The following is a 16,628-nucleotide window of genomic DNA, read 5'->3' as shown; positions in this document are numbered from 1 at the left end:
CGCTCGGGTAACGGCCCGCGCCCTGTCCCCGGCCCCTCACGCCGGCCTAGGGGAGGGGCGCCTGCCGGGGCTGTGGATCCCGCCCCAGGACAAAGGGGGCGGCCGGCCAAGGGACGCAGAGGGCGCCATGGACAGACACTGGCCGGATGCCGCTCGCTGGCACCCAGGAATAAAGTCGCTGCGCAGTGTGCCCGCCCGTCCGGCGCTCTCCTTGCCTCGGGCGCCTCGGACCTACCTGCCCGGCCCGCGGGGAGGGACCTGGGCTTCCTCGTCCCTGGCTGTTGGCCCCAGCCGTTTCAGCACCCAGAAGTGCGTGGCTGCAAGGGCCCCGCCGCCCTGGCTATGGTCATCTTCGCTGGGGACCTTCGGTGTCGCTGTCCCAACCCTGGGCGGCCACTTCCCAAGAGCGAACCTCAGGGCTTGGCTCAGGTGGGCGTCGGCCGGGCCCAGAGGGGCGCTGTCCTGGCTCAGCACAGCGCCTGGGGCGGGTGGGGCGCTGCTCCCCGCAGTCCCGGCTCCCCGAGTCCCGCGGCGCAGCGGGGAGCAGCCTGGGGGCCTCAGCGCCCCGCCTCTTAGGCGGGACCTTCTGTGGGGGAGGAGAACGTGCAGGGGGTCGCAGACACCTAGGGAGGGGTTCGTTTATCTTTACAAGTTCAGGGGCCCTGGGAGTCAGGGAGCTCTGCCGCTGTGCTGCTCACACGAGGACACCGAGCGCTCGGCCTGCGGTCGCGGGGGTGGCCGAGGCTGACGCCCTCCTGGGCTCTGCCGGGTGCTGGGCTTCAGCGCCTTGGGCTCAGAGGCTGTGTGTGGCCGACGCCCCACCTGAGGAGTGCAGCTACTGGAGCACCAGCTGTGTCCCACCTGCCAGAGGGTGGTGCGAGGCTGTCCCCAGGCACAGGTGCCAGGGCGGTGTGGGTCCCGCGCTGGCGGGTGGGCCAGGCTGTCCTCTGACAGCAGGGTATGGGGTGTGGGTCCCCCAACAGGAAGGTGCTAGAAAGCCGGAAAGGACACAGCTGGGAGAGGTGGGTGCTCTGCAGTGGGATGGCGCAGCCCAGCCTGGCCCCATGACTCTCGTGGGCCCTGAGCCCAGCCCCAACCCGGCCAGCTGGGCCCTGGCCCAGGTCCGAAGACCGGCAGGTGCTGCTTGGGGCAGGGGCTGCAGCAACAGGAACGCCCACTGCCCGGGGCGCACGTCGCTAGGCCGAATTCCGGCGCTGGGGAGCAGGTCGGGTCAGTTGTGCTGACACAGCGAGCAAGCGCATCCTGAACGCGCTCACAGGAGAGCTGGAAAGCGCAACACGGAGCTCTGAGCCGGCTGAGGGACGTTTCCGGCCAGGAGCCAGAGGTGTCCGCGCCACTCCGGGGCTCGCCCTCGGTTTAGGTACATTTTACTTTTCCATAGTAGCCATTACCTCATGTGTGGGGGTCTCGGAAGAGTGTCACAGTTATCACCAAGTTCACTTCTCCCAGCAGGTCGGACGCCGAATCCCACACGGCCATCGCAGTTCAGCTTTTAGCTCACTTCCCAGTCTGTCCCATCGGTTCCACTCCCTTTCATGACTGCTCTGAGTGGGCTAAGAGCGCTGACCAAGGCGGCTGGGGTCCCCTCCAGCTTAAGTGAACGTTAAGTGACTTCTCTTGCTGTGGGGTTAAAAACAAAATGGAGCCTCTCTTGCCCTATCAGTGCGACCTTGTGACGTCACGCCAGGGAGCTTTAAAAAACAGTCCTGGCCGGACATGGTGGTGCACGCCTGTAATCCCAGCACTTGGGAGGCTGAGGCAGGAGGATCGTTTCGAGTTGGAGACCAGCCTGGGCTACAAAGTGAGCTCAAGGCCAGCCTGAACTGCACAGTGAGACCCTGTCTCAAAAAGACAAAAAAAAAAAAAGGTTGAAAAACAGTCCTGGTTGAGGGCCCTGGAGATGAAACCAACCCGTTTGGAGACTGTGTGATTTTCTGCTCCCAAGCTTGTGTGCGGGTGGGACGGTGCAAGGTCTGGTAGGTGCACACATGCCGGCGCTCCGTGCCTGTGCCCTAGGCCTGGTGCTCACAGCCTGGGGCCCCTGCTGCTCTTCAAAGCCCCCCTCGGCTTTCTTCCTGCTGGTGCGGGGGAAGCAGCCGAGACCCTTGTGAGCTCTTTGCATGGGAGTTAAAAAGCCCAGAGCCAGGCTGTTACAGCCCCACTGAGCCCGACCGCAGGTTGGCGCCAGGAGCCTGCATGTGCTCCGTGAAGCGAGGCCTCTGAGGTGCAGGGAGTGGTGCCAGCCCAGCCGCGAATGACAAGGGGACTGAGAAGTAGTGAAAGTCAAGAGTGCCTGTGGGGTCCATTAGGAACTGCTGCGGGGTGGGGGGGGATGGGCACCGGTGGCGTTGGCGGGAAAGTGATTTACTTGTGGTGCTGGAGATCGGCCCAGGGCCTTCACACTGAGGGATGTCTCCAGACCTTTATTGTTACTGATTTTGAGACAGGGTCTAATAAGTTGCCCAGGCTGAACTCAAATTTGCAGTCCTCCTGCCTCAGCCTCCCGGAGTGCTGGGCTCGTACTGTGCCAGGAAGCCCAGATGGAATATTTATTTTTTTATGTATTTATTTATTTATTTAGAGACAGGGTCTTTCTGTGTAGTTAGGGCGGTCCTGAGCTCACTACGTGGCCCAGGCTGGCCTCAAACTCATGGCAAACCTCCTGCCTCAGCCTGCAGAGTGCTGGGATGACACCATGCCTGGCTTGGAATAACAAACTTTTTAAAAGGAGTGCTGTTGACCAGTCAATAACAGCAGGGAGTGGAGAGGATGATGAATCCAGACATCTGCATCTGCGGAGAGAAATAGGCAGAAACAGGACAGCAGCTCCCGGCCCACCGCCGAGCACGGCGCCTCCTGCAACTCAGGCCGCACTGCCGCTGGGCCACGGCTGCGGACCTACGTTGCCAGCTCCACAGACCAGAAAACCCACAGGTGCTTCGCAGGTTGGGCCTGGACGCCTACCTGTGTCCCGCCCCCCAGGCCAGGGGTTGCCCACAGGTCCTGCCGGGAACCTGGCAGTCGGTTCCCGCAGCTGCAGTGTCCGCTCCCACCCTGCGTGCCCCCCCGGAGGTCAGCTTTCACCCCGGGGTACCGCTGCCTCCCTGCGGCCCCTCTGCCCCCCGAGTCACAGCAGGCCCCACCCTCCCCACTTCCCAGCGAGGGGGCGAGGACAGCGGCCGAGCAGCGTGGCCTGGATATCAACAGCCCCTCGCGGGGGCAGGGTCCCCTGCTAGAGTATCTGGAGACCAGCCCTCCATCCTCAGCACCCTGCTGCGGGCCCAGCAGCGCGGCATCTGTCCCGGGACTGCGTGAGAGTGACTTCTGTCTGTCCTGTGCCCTGCCCCCTCCCCCTCCCGCAGGACCTGCCCTCACGGGGAAGCGCAGGCGTCGCGGCAGAGAGGGCTGGGTGAGCTCCCCGCTGCAGCGCTCGCCTGTGTGGAGAACAAAACACAGAGCCAGGCGTGGGCGCACACCTGCACCCCAGCACTCCAGAGGCTGAGGCAGGAGGTTTTCGGCCAGCCTGGGCTGCACAGTGAGACCCTGTCTCAAAAGCAACTGCAGCGAGACACCATTTGACCCCGTTAGGGTGGCTATGTTTTAAAAAGCTTACAGAGAGGTGGAGAAAAATGAGCTCTAGGTCCTGCTAGTGGGAATTAATGTAAATTACTACAGTCCTTACGGAGAACAGCGTTAGGTTCCTCAAAGACCCACATGGAGCCGCGCGGGCCGGACGCGCCCCTTCCAGTGAGCGTGGAGGAAGGTGCGGTGGGGCCTGCGAGCGCCTCGTCCCAGGCTGGGCCGGGAGCCGCATGCAGGCGGAGAGTGAGTGGGCTGCAGCCCAGGGCAGAGCCGCTGCCCTGTCGAACGGTGACCAGATGGGGCGGGGTCCCGGGAGACGGAGGCGGGGCGGCTGGGGCTGCTGGTGCAGGCTGACGCGCAGCTCCGGCCCGGAGAGCAGCAGAGGTGAGCTCAGTGTGCGCGGGAGGACGGGTGTCCCGGGCCTGAGCGTGCGTCGGGACCGCCTGTACACCCTACAGACTACTGTTCCTCGCCTTCAGAAAAGGCGAAGGCAGGAAGAAATGCTAATGAGATGGTCGCAGTGAGTGTGGACCGCACCGTTCCGTGTTCCTTCCGGTTCCCAGGCCCGGAGGCGGCCGACGTCTTCGGCGCTGTTTTATTTTCTAGCGCAGTGTCCCCCTTTGAAGGTGAAGACACCGCCGCTCACCCCTGCCCCACAACTGTGACCGTCACCGACCAGCCCAGCTGCGGACCGGCTCACGCAGGGAGTGCAGGGGGGCCTGGTCCAGCCCGCACCTCTGTTCTCCAAGAGCCACGAGGCACTGTGACGCTTACCCCACCGCCCCAGCCGTGAGGAGTGGTGTTGCACGCTGCAGTCCTGGCGCTCAAGAGGCTGAGGCAGGAGGATGTGAGCTGGAAACCAGCCCGGACTGCACAGGGAGACCACAGCCGCCGCTGTGGTAACAAAACAACAAAGCCCCCGGGACGCGTGCCGGCCCTGGATGGAAATGCTCTTGCTAGCCCTTGGCGCCCCTCTGTCTTGTCCACTCCTCCCTCCCCGGTCCGTCCACACTGACTAACTGTGCAGCCCCTGGCCGGGTCTCCTGTGTCTCGGTACTCCCTAGGTGCTAGGTATCAAGTGTGCTGACTCATTCAGTTTTCACAGAGCTCTACGAGGCAGGCATGGCGGAGGTCCTGTACCAGGGTTTAGCCGGGCAGCTTTCAGCCGTCCTGTCTCCCAGGGCAACCTCGAACACCCTTCCACGCGGCGCCTGTCGGTGCCGGCATCCGCCTGCGCCAGGGCCATGCTTCATTGCAGGGGCCGCCCGTGCCGTCTCAGCACGCCCGCAGGCCCGCCCGCACTGCCCGGTGTCCCTGGCTGGGCACAGGCGAAGTCCCCAGTTCTCTTCCAGGCATGGACCGAGAAGCACAGGGCCAGCGCCCCGCGCGCCTCGCTGTCCCCTGCGCTGTCCGGGCTGGGTGGCTCCTGCCCTCCTGTGCCCTGGCCATGTCCCCCCAGGGCAGCCGAAGCAGACGCCACAGGCGCTGTGCACCCCGAGCCCCAAAGGCACGGGGAAAAGACACAGGACACGCCCCTCGGGCCAGCCGAGGCCACCAGGGCCCCGAGCAGTGGGGCTAAGGCTGGGGCGGCTCTGCAGCCCGGGGGAGACCGGGAGGGTCGGGGACAAGCAGGGCCACAGAGGCGGATTCGTCCCCCAGCGCAGGTTGAAGCTGGAGGATTGACTGTTTTTTTTTCCAGTACTGGGGCTCAAACCCCGGGCCTTCACACTGAGTGACGTCTCAGGACCTTTTTAGGCTTTTTGTTTTGTGTTTTATTTATTTGACACAGAGCCTTGCTGTAGTTCAGGCTGGCCTCAAACTCACAGTGATCTCCCGCCTCAGCCTCCTGAGTGCTGGGGTGACAGGCGTGCGCCACCACGCCCGGCCTTTTTCTATTTTATATTGAGACAGTCTCAGTGAGTGTCTAAATTCCCCATGCTGGGCTCGAAGCCGAGATCTTCCTGCCTCAGCCTCTGAGCTCCAGTGCACCCCACAGAGTGTGCAGCTGTGGTGAGACCTGGCTGGGCGCGGTGGGGACCCCGCTGATGCCTGTCTCATCCCCAGCCCCGCTGTGACCTGGACACCGCACTGACGGTACAGTCCAGGGTTCCTAGGACCAAGAACCAGGGCCAAACTTCCCAGCCCCAAATAACAGTTCAATGAAACCCAGAAGCGACAGAGAAGGGATGCAGGTCATGGCAGGCAGTTCCCGCGCGCCCCCTCACGGTGACCGGGCGCACGACAGCCCTGGCTGTGGGTGTGGAGAGAAGCCCAGAGAAGGGAGGGAAGCAGAAGCTACAGAAGAGCAGGACCCAGCGGCGTGGGACTGCAGGCCAGGATCCAGCTCTCTGGGAGGCTGAGGCAGGAGGGTTCCAAGTTCAAATCCAGTCTGGGCAATTTAGCGAGAGTCTGTCTCAAGGTAAAAAATAAACAGGGCTGGAACTGGAGCTCAGCAACAGCCCTGGCTTCGGTCCCCAGTATGGGGGTGGTGGGGTGCTGGGGGTGAGGAAGCACACACATTTCACATTGGCGCCAAGGGCTGCCTCCCAGGAGGTCAGTCACAAGGCACCAGCAGCGACTTCCCAGAGGTGATGTCTAGAGACCAAGGCCGCGGCCACAGCCTCTGAGCCAGGTGAGCTGGAGCCGCCTTTACCTCCACCACCTACCTGACTCCTCCCCGTGGGCCGGCCGCACGGTGTCACACAGACGGACAGCGAGCAGGACAGGGAGGGTGGGGACGCGCGCCTGCAGGGCCGGCGGCCGAGTTTGCTCTGACGCCGTCTGGGTGGTGAGTGGGGGAGAGAGGACAGGGCCTGTGCCTGGGACGTGGCATGCGTGGCGCTGGCTCCGTTACTCTGACGGTGGCACCAGAGCCCGCCCATATCAGCAGCTCGTGGCACACATAGGGGGCGTGGTGACATTCACACAGCCACAGGCCAGGACACGGAGTGGCGGCGGCCAGGTCAGACCCCAGCGCTGGGGAGCAGGGCCGCGTGGGACTCTCCGCACAGCTGTCCTGTGACCACGGGAACGTCCCCAGGCTGCTGTGGCAGGACTCGCAGCTCTAGGCGTGGCCCGTGTGCAGGGCCTCTGGGAACCTGGCACAGGCAGGGACCCAGTGCGCCCACACTGAAGGAAAGAAGTGCTGGGTGTGGTGGTGCAGGCCTATGAGTCCAGTGCTCTGGGAGGCTGAGGCAGGGGGATCCCAAGTTTGAGCCCAACATGGGCAACTTAGTGACATAGCAAGACCCCATTTCAAAATGAAGAAAAAGGGCCGGGGATGCAGCTCGGTGTGAAGGCCCTGGCTTCCTTCCCAGCACCACGACCGTGTTTTGATAAAAGGAAGGTGGGGAGGAGGGAGGACAGCGAGCGAGGGAGGGGAGGCTCAGACCCCAGCCTCCCCCTCCACCGTGGGTCCCACAGGGGGCTTCGGGCTCTAGAGCCAGCCCAGGTGCCTCACTCCGCCCCGGGACGAGGGGAGCCCAGGCGGGCAGAAGGGCCCAGGGGGCGGGGGGCCCACGGGGATGCCGTGCCGTGCAGGACAGGAGCCGGCCCGAGCTGCAGCAGGGCTCTCGTGGCACAGAGGAGGCGGGGGCCCGGTGGGAGGGCTGGGCGCAGGGCCCGCAGCGCGCCTGCCAGGGCGTGGAGTCTGGAGAGCCGGTCACGGGAGGGGCAGACTGGGCCGGGCCATGGCGGGACCACCGCAGGGGCCGAGGTCTGGACTTCGCCTAAACCCACCAGGCCCACGGCGCCCCGCTGGAGATTCACGAGATTTTCAGGGTGTCCGGGGACCCACGGCGATGTGATGTTCAGGGGCCTCAGACGGTCCTGGACCTGCTGCTGCCCCGGCCCCAGGGAGCAAAGGCGCGAGCCCCACGGCGAAGCCCACGCCCAGCGGCCGCGCTGCCCACTCCTGCCCGCCCGGCCTTGCCGCTGTCTCTGGCCGCTGGGGACGGCAGCCAAGCCGGGGACCAGGACCGGAGCCTGGCGCGGGGCTCGGGCGGAGCCACAGTGCCGACAGTGCCACGCAGGGTCTCAGGAGCGCAGGGCCCCGTCCACAGCGCTGCGGGGGTGACGGGGAGCTCGGCCGCTCCGTCCCTCTGGGTGTGTTTGCGAGAACGTCCCACGCACGCTCCAGACGTGCAGCTGCGGCCGTGTGTCTCAGGGTCGGAACGGCCCCGGGGTTTTGAGACCCGGTGGGCGAGCAGCCAGCTAGAGAGAGATGAGACAGCCTGCAGGTCGTGGGGTGCTGTGGGGACCCAAAGGGGCCTGGACAGGCTCGCCGCCCGCGGTCTGTTGCCGGGCTGCCCTCACTTTGGGTGGCGGGAGGCCCGGCGGGGTCAGACCCGGGCGCCTCACCGCCCCTTAGCACTTCCGCCCGCTCCTCTAGTCTGCAGGGCGCTGCAGCTTGGGGCTGCCCGCCGAGCCGCAGAGCCCGGAACCCTCTCCGCCCCAGCTGCCCGCCCCCCCCCGCCCAGCCCCTCCCTGCTCCTCGCTCCTCTCACGGGTCTCCTGCCCCGTCCCCCCAGCGCCCCATCTGCAGAGCCAAGTGCTGGAGAGCAGGCTCTGCAGGCCCCAGGTTGGCCGCTTGCTGCTGTTTCCGACTGCGCCTTGCAGCAGCTGTGGGCCCAGCCTCCGGCGTGACCTGAGGGGGTCGCAGTGCGTGGGTCCAGGGGGCTCCGCGCCTGCTGACAGCAGCCACTTGAGCGCCCGTGGCGTCCGATCCCCGGGTCCTGGCAACGCCCCTGCCCCCACGGAGACGCAGAGACGGCCCTTCCTGCACTCAGCACCCCTCAGCCAGCTTGCCCTGGTCCTGGAGTACGTTGCCAGGCCAGGATCCTTTAAACCCCAGAAATAAAACCCTCGGACCTGGTTTTGGGTTCCCGTGATGCGTCTAAAGCAGGTGTGCCTGTGTGCGAGGCAGGGACCGGCACGGCCAGTGCCCGCGGTGTCAGGGTGGCGTGGTGGCACTGTGCCTGTGGCCAGGCGCCCCCAGCCCCAGGATGCCCCCCCAGGTCCAGCTGCCCCCCACATGGCCATCCTGCTGGCCCTGGCGGAATCTCCGGCCTTGGCCCTGGCCTGCAGGTGATGTCCGACTCGGGGGGGATGGCAGATCCTTCTGGCTTGATCCAGAGGGGCCTCAGGGCGCACCCCAATCCCGGCTGTGTGGGGGACAGGCTGAGCTCGAGGGAGATCTGCTAAAAGTGGAGTGGGGTGCAGCTCGGAGGGGGCCGGGGCGCTGGGCAGACGGTGCGGGTCACCAGAACCCCGCTCAGCTCTAGGCTCTGGGGCCGACGTCTGGAATCATTTTGAACCAAGGCCCCTCGAGTTTATCTTGCCCTTGGCCCACAGATTGTGTGGCCATGCCTAGACCAGCGCCTGCTGTGTGCTCAGCCCACGACAAACATGGCCGCTGGAGCTCTCAGAGAACTCCGGCAGCTGGGCCCCAGCCGGGTAATGTGGTATGGGGGTTCGAGCTCACCCCAGGAGTGTTGTAACGGACAACCCCTGAGGGTGTGGTGTGTTCTTTCAGGTTTCCTGAGGTCTACTTGATGTGCAGAAATCTTTTGTTTGAAGCCTGGTGTGGTGGCGCATGCCTGTAATCCCAGCACTCGGGAGGCTGAGGCAGGAGGATTGTTGAAAGTTCGAGGCCAACTTGGGCTACAAAGGGAGCTCAAGGCCAGCCTGAACTGCAGAGCGAGACCCTGTTTCAAAAAAGACAAAAAAAAAAAAAAAATCTTTCGTTCGTTGAACACGCAGCTCTCGAGGGGGGCCTGGGAATTCACCGTGACATCCGCACCACAGCCAGGGCACTGACACCCCTCACCCTCTGGAGACTTCTGTGTTCTCTCTGCATGTCGGATGCTTTCTTCTGGTTTTGGGTAAAACCCTTGCCCTGGGATCCCTCGTCTCAGCATGTGCGTTATGACTGGAAAGTAGAGTAGGTGTTTAAGTTTGAAGAAGTGTCACAGTGAGCGAGAGGCGCGTTGCCGTACCTGCCCCTCAGAGTCTCCCTCTTCCCCCTGGCACACTCATCCGCTGCTCTTGTCGCTTCCTGGAGCAGCTGCAGAAGCCCCCTCCCTCATGTCTGTAATGAATGTTTGAAAGTTCAAGTCCCTGTGGCTTTTTTTCATGTGTGTGTGTTTTTGAGACAGGGTCTCGCTATGCAGTTCAGGCTGGCCTTGAGCTCACTTTGTAGCCCAGGCTGGTCTTGAACTCGCAATGATCCTCCTGCCTCAGCCGCCCGCGTGCTGGGAACGATCCTCCTGCCTCAGCCTCCCGCGTGCTGGGATCACAGGCGTGCGCCACCACGCCTGTCCTGTCCCTGTGGCTTTTGCTCCCACCTCCTGCAAGCCCCGTGTCCCCAGCGGATCTCCGGAGCTCGCTCGTCTCTCCTTGCTGACGCTGGCCGCCCGTAGACAGCAGGTCCCTGTGCCCTTCCCAGCCGGGACGGCACCTTGCTCCTCGGGCCGTGGAGGTGGCCTGGCGCCCGCACCTCTACTCAGTCCGCCCACGTCCTTCCGCCAGCTTCAGCTTCACCACGCGTGAATGGCGTGGGTGACAGCCGTGTCTGAGCCAGGGACAGCATCTGGCCCACGGCAGGAACATGAGTCCCCCCCCCCCCCCCCGTCACGGTTGGCGTTGTCCCTCCTGTCGGGCAGGCTGGGAACGGTCTGAGGGGCTCTGGAGACCTTTCAGAGCCACCTTTCCAGGGCCCGGTTCCTCGTGGGTCTCGCCAGGCCCTGCGCCATCACCAGCGGTGCCGGCCAAGGGCACAGGCTTGCGGCCCGCCCGGGGAGCAGGTGTAGGAGGAGCCCGGGACAGGTCTCTCTGCCTCCCCGCGAGCGCGTCCGAGCCGGGCAGGCGTGTGGGGCCCGTGGAGACAGCGGCGCTGCCCGGGTGTCCAGGCCATGGACCCAGAATCTTTCCCCCGCTAGGCTCCCCTTTCCCTCCCTGCGGCCCCCAGGAGGAGCAGCGGGGGGAACCTCGGCCAAACGGAGCTTGGCAGGAAGAGGGAGTGTGCAGGAGAGAGACGGAGGAGCGGTGGTGGCTGAGCTGCAGGGCCAGGACGGCTGGGGTCACCACACACCCAGCGCCACACCCTCCCGCCTCTGCCTCCCCTGCCGCCCTGCACCCCAGGCCCAGCCCCAAGGTCTCCCCACAGCCCAGCTCTTCTCCCAACCCGAATGGCCTCCCCCCAGTGTCCAGGCTGCTGACTCCTCATCTCGTTCAGAAACCAGTGGAGCCGCACGCCTGTGATCCCAGGGCTCTGGGAGGCTGAGGCAGGAGGATCGAAAGCTGGGCAACTTAGCATCTTAGCAAGACCTTGTCTCCCAATAAAAAGGGCTGCAGACGGAGCTCAGTGCTGGCCGCAATGAAAGGAGAAGAAGAAAGAAAAGGGAAGGAGAAAGAAGCCCGCTTAGCGCCCCTCCTGCTCTTCGGCTTCTCTTGACCATTATTTCTTGTCTTTTTTGATTTTTTTTTTCTTGTCTTTTTGAGACAGGCCTTCACTATGTAGCCCAGGCTGGCCTCAAACTTGCACTGATCCTCCTGCCTCAGCCTCCCGAGTGCTGGGATCACAGGTGCGCACCACCACGCCCGGCCGTACCATTTCACAATGGGAGTAGAAATGGAAGCTATGAGGTAGACGAAAGCAAACAGAAGGCAGAACAGAAAGGGAGAGAAGGAGGGAGAGAAGGACGCCCTGACCGAGCTGAGACCAGGGTCATGGGGCCCAGGGTCCTTCGGACACAGCGGCAGCGGGAGTCTGGAGAGAAGAAGGTGGGGGGGGCCGTCTCCTGCGGGCGGGCAGGCAGCACCAAGGGATCCCCGCCCCACCAGGCCCACCGAGGGCGCTGAGGGGGAGAGCACAGGGAGCCCGGCTGCCATGCACCGCGCGCACACACACACACACATGCACACACACACACAATATGCCCACCTGTGTGCACGCACGTCCACGATGCACACACACGTGCGCACGCACGCACGCACACAGCTCTCTAGCGTCGGAGGACGCTCAGGCTCCGGGGAGCCATGGCTGGGCCGGGTCACGTCAGCCCCCCGCTGCAAGCGGCAGCCCCGGGAGCAGCCCCGTGGGGTGAAGCGGAGGGAGGCGGGCCTGGGAGCCCCAGCCCGGCCCAGGGAGCACAGTGCGGGGGCCGTGGGGAGAGGAGAGGCGGCCCCGCTGCAGGCGCAGGTGCTCCTGCCGAGCCGGCGCTGCAGGCCGGGCGCGCTTGGCGGGGGAGCTCCCTCCAGCCGGCCTCGCTGGATCTGGGTGCCAGACAGTGCATGGGACACCTATGGACTAAAATCCCTTGACGGTTTCACGGCTTCAATTCCCTCTGTCACTCTCTCTCCCTCCACCCCTATCTCTCCAGTACTTGGGATTGAACTCAGTCCCCTACACACCGGGTAAGTGCTGTACGCTAAGCTACACACGCCCAACTTTTAAAATTTCATTTTTGAGACAGGGCCTCACAAATCACAATGTCACCTGGGCTGGCCTCAAACTCACAGTGATCCTCCTGCCTCAGCCGCCGGAGTAGCTGGAATTACAAGGCTGCATCACCAGGCCTGGGTCAGCACCCGGCCTGTGGAGCTTTGATTTGCCTCCAACCCCGAGCCATGAGGGCTTCATTCGGATTTGCCGTGGGACACTGAGTGGGTCCACGATGCCACGGGGCTCCCCACGACCGGCCCCGGCACAGGGAAGTCACCACACGCATCCGTGACACAGTTGCCCTCCATGGCCCCGGCACTCCAGGGCTGGCCAAGTGACATCATGCTGCCCATGCTGGGGGTGTAGGGCTGGGTGCAGTCCAGGGTCCCACTGGGGTCCCCACACCCATCTCCGAGAGCAAATGGCCCCACTGCACATGCACCCCAATCCTACCCCAACCCCAACCCCAGCCCCAACTCTGATCTGCTAAGAGCTCAGAAGCTAAGGGTTCCTGCTGGACAGGCGCAGACGGAGAACAAGAGAGAAAAGGGAAACCCTGCTAGGCGCTAGGTGCGAATTGGCTTGGTTATGGTAATTATCCCACTGTACATGATCCAAATGTTAATAATGCTGAAAATAAATGGGCGAGCTCTGCGTAGTGGTGCACGCCTGTAATCCCAGCACTCGGGAGGCTGAGGCAGGAGGATCATTGCGAGTTTGAGGCCAGCCTGGGCTACAAAGGGAGCTCAAGGTCAGCCTGAACCGAACAGCCAGCGCCTGTCTCAAAAAGACAAAAATAAAATAAAATTAAATAAATGGGCAAATAGTAATTGCACATAATACAGGATGCACCATCACAAAATGATTAAAGCAGACTGATAACGACTTCATTGCCCCTCTGGCTTATAATGTCTGTGTGGGAATGACATTTAAAATGTACTTTTAGCATGGTGGCACACGCCTGTAATCCCTGCACTTGGAGGCTGAGGCAGAAGGATCGCCATGAGTTCGAGGTCAGCCTGGGCTGCATAATGAGTTCAAGGTCAGCCTACATTATATAGTGAGACCCTGGCTCAAAAAAAACAAAAAAAAAAAAGAATTAATTTTAAGAATCAAATTTGACACCATTAATAAATATGACTTTTGTCAATTAGATGCCAACAAAGGTAGAACACAAACAGATGGTATCAGAGGTTTCCAGGAAAGCATTTTTCTGGGTGGGACGAGGAACGGAGGCGCCAGGTCTGAGCAGGAGGCTGGCGTGTGGGTGGCTGGCGCTTTCTGGGCCTCTGCTGGTGACCAAGCTCTCTGTGTGGCCCAGAACGGGCTCAGATCTCAGCCTTCCGCTCTGCCTCTTAAGCTGCGTCCTGCACCCCTGCACCTAGCTCATCACCGGCTTTTGACAATGTGACCTTGTCCTGCACAACACTGCTACAGCCTTGCTTAACCCTGAGGAGGTGGTGGTTCCAGGATTCTGCTGACAGCAGCTGAAAATCCACAGGATTAGGAGTCCCTGGCGATTTTAGCCGGGCGAGGTGATGTATGCTTATAATCCCAACACTCAGGGTGCTGAGGCAAGCAGAGTATAAATTTGAGCCCAGTCTGGGTAAATTAGCAAGACTCTGTCTCAAAAGAAAATTGAACTGGGTGTGGCAGTGCACATCTATAATCCCAGCACTCAGGAGGCTGAGGCAGGAGGATCACTAAAGGCTTGAGGCCAGGCTGGCTCAGTAGGATTGCATCCCACTACAGAGAAAAAATTTTTATCCTATGGATTTAAACCACAATCAACCAGCCAAGCGTGGTGGTACAGGCCTGCAATCCCAGCACTCCGGAGGCTGAGGCAGGAGGATCTTGCAAGGTTAAGACCAGCCTGGGCTACAAAGTGAATTCAAGGCCAGGCTGAACTACATAGTGAGACCCTGTCTCAAAAAGGCAGAAAAACAAAACCAAAACCAAAACCAGAATCAGCCTAAAACCTACATCCTTCTAATTTATACTAAATTTTTTTTGTTTTGTTTTGTTTTTGTCTTTTTTGAGACAGGGTCTCACTATGCAGTTCAGGCTGGCCTTGTAGCCCAGGCTGGCCTCAAACTCGCTATGATCTTCCTGACTCAGCCTGCCAAGTGCTGGGATTACAGGCATGTGCCACCACACCCAGGTCTACATCAAATTTTTTAAAATTTTATTTTTTGAGACAGGGTCTTCTTATGTAGCCCAGGCTGACCTCAGACTCGAAGTGATCTTCCCGCCTCAGCCTCTCGAATGCTGGGATTATAGGCGTGTGTCTCCATGACTGGCTTACATTAAATTTTAATAAGAAAGTCTGAATAAAAAACAAAAACAAAAACAAAAAACAAAAAAACCAAAGAAAGTCTGAATAAAACAGATGTGTGAAGATTACATTTAAATGCACTTTATATCACACGATTGGTACCCTGAGAGTCCAAAGCCGGAATCCCATCAACTCCAGCCCGTAGGCATCGTTCAGCCGTGGTCCCGTGAGCATGCAGTCCACCGCTGGCCCGCCGTGGGCATCAGCCGGCCAGTCAGTGTGCTCTTTCTGCCTGTTAAGACCTTTGACACTTTGGAAAATGCCGGCTTGATTGCTAAACTGATGCAAGTAACCCTTACTAGCACAACCCTCACTCCTGTGTGTGGAATGGGTGTGTTTGTTCCCTTTCTCGTATGTTGTCTTTTTTCTTTTCTGTTCTTCTTGTTGCTGTTGTTGCTTTTTGGGACAGGGTCTCACTGTTAGCTCAGCTGGCCTCGAGTGCACTATGTAGCCCAAACTGGCCTTGCACTTGTGGAGATCCTCCTGCTTCAGCTTCCTGGGTACTGGGATTTCAGGCATGCACCACCACTCCTGGCAGTGTTTTCTTTTTAAATGACAGGTTTATTGACAAAGGGAACAGACCATAAAATTCGCCCTTCTGAAGTTTACAAACCACGGACTTGGTATTGAAGGATAGGGAAAATAATCACTGTTAAGAAAAAGTTTGTAATTGGTCAGTTTCATTCTCCCTGCTGACTCGCTGGCGAGGCCTTGTTCAGAGCATTAAGCCGGTGTGCAGCCTCATGGAGCTGAGGTCCTGGGGTAACGGGCAGTCGCTAGACCGGCGGGTCTCTGTGAGTCAGGGTCCCAGGACGCCGGTCGTGGATCACTGCGGAGGGCGCCCAGGCGCGGGTGGAGGGAGAGGGTGCCAGGGAGCTGCAGCCCCCTTGGGCGGGGCCTAGGCCGGTGACTCCCGCCCACTCGGCGGCTCCAGGCTGCGGGACAGGGGAGGACCCTGACCCTGAGTTCTCTAAGTGCCCTCCTTCACCTTCGCTGTTCCGTTTAAAACTTTTTTTGTTCATTTCTGTATTTTTTGTGGGTACTGGGGATCGAATCTAGGGGCACCTCTACCTCGGTGCTGCATTTACAGGCCTTATTTTATTTCATTTATTTATTTCCTTTTTTTTTTTTTTTTTTTTTTTGGTCTTTTTGAGACAAGGTCTCACTACGCGGTTCAGCCTAGCCTTGAACTTGCTATGTAGCCCAGGCCGGCCTTGAAGTCAAGGCGACACTCCTGCCTCAGCCTCCCGATTGCTGGGATTACAGGCATGTGTCACCACGCCCGGTTCATTTATTTTGTTGAGGGATTTAGGGATTTAGGGGTCCCTAAATTGGCCATACTGAGCTCAAATGTGCGTCCCTCCTGCCTCAGCCTCCCCGTGCTGGGATTACTGGTGTGTGACTCTCCGTTTCTTTGACATGAGCACTGCTAGATATCTTATATCTATGGTGAACAAAACAACAAAGCTCAACTCAGCTGTACACCAGGGTCGCCCCGGCCGGGGTGCAGAGTGGAGCCTAGACGTCGCCTCCCGCCCGAGGCACATGGACCAGACCGGAACTGACTCTACAGAGGGCGTGTCCAATCATCCTCTGGGCGGGGCTTCTCGCGGCCGGCGTTTCATTGGTGCAGGAACTAGGGCGGGTACTAGGGCGAGAACCAATCCCTGGGCGGCCCGGGCACAGGGCGGGTCGGCGCCCTATAAATAGCGGTGTCTGGTCCGCTCTGCTCAGTGTGAGCTGAGGACACGATGAGCTTCCAGCCGGGTCCGCTAGCGGGTGGGGAGGCCGCGGACAGGTGAGCTTGGGGTGTGGACTCTTGCGGTGCCTTGGAGCTCAGGTCCTTCCACACCGCGTTAGAGTTTAGAGCGGGGTTTCCAGGCTCAGCACCTCTGACGTTTGTGTGCACGCATGCGGCCGTGGGGGTCCGGCCGGGCCATCACGGAGTGTTCACGTTCGTCACAGGGAGTCTGTACCTGTACGAGGTCTATTTCAGTTATATTTATTCGCACTCCCCTCCTCCGTTAACCCTTCTCCCTGTCCATAGACGGGGCTTGAATGTGGGATCCTCCTGCCTCTGCCTCCCAGACTGCCTGGACTACAGGCATGCCGGTCACATCTGGCTCACGGTGTTCTCCATGCCCACAGTGTGCAGAATTTAAGAGGATACGGTGGTGAACTTTACGTTTAGTGCGTTTTAATGTGACTGCAGTGACAAAATCTTCTGTGGGATTTGCCTTTGTGCCC

Source organism: Chinchilla lanigera, unplaced genomic scaffold (assembly GCF_000276665.1).
Source record: "Chinchilla lanigera isolate Chin_1 unplaced genomic scaffold, ChiLan1.0 scaffold00166, whole genome shotgun sequence".
Lineage (NCBI taxonomy): Eukaryota > Metazoa > Chordata > Mammalia > Rodentia > Chinchillidae > Chinchilla > Chinchilla lanigera.
Note: the sequence above shows the minus strand (reverse complement) of the source record.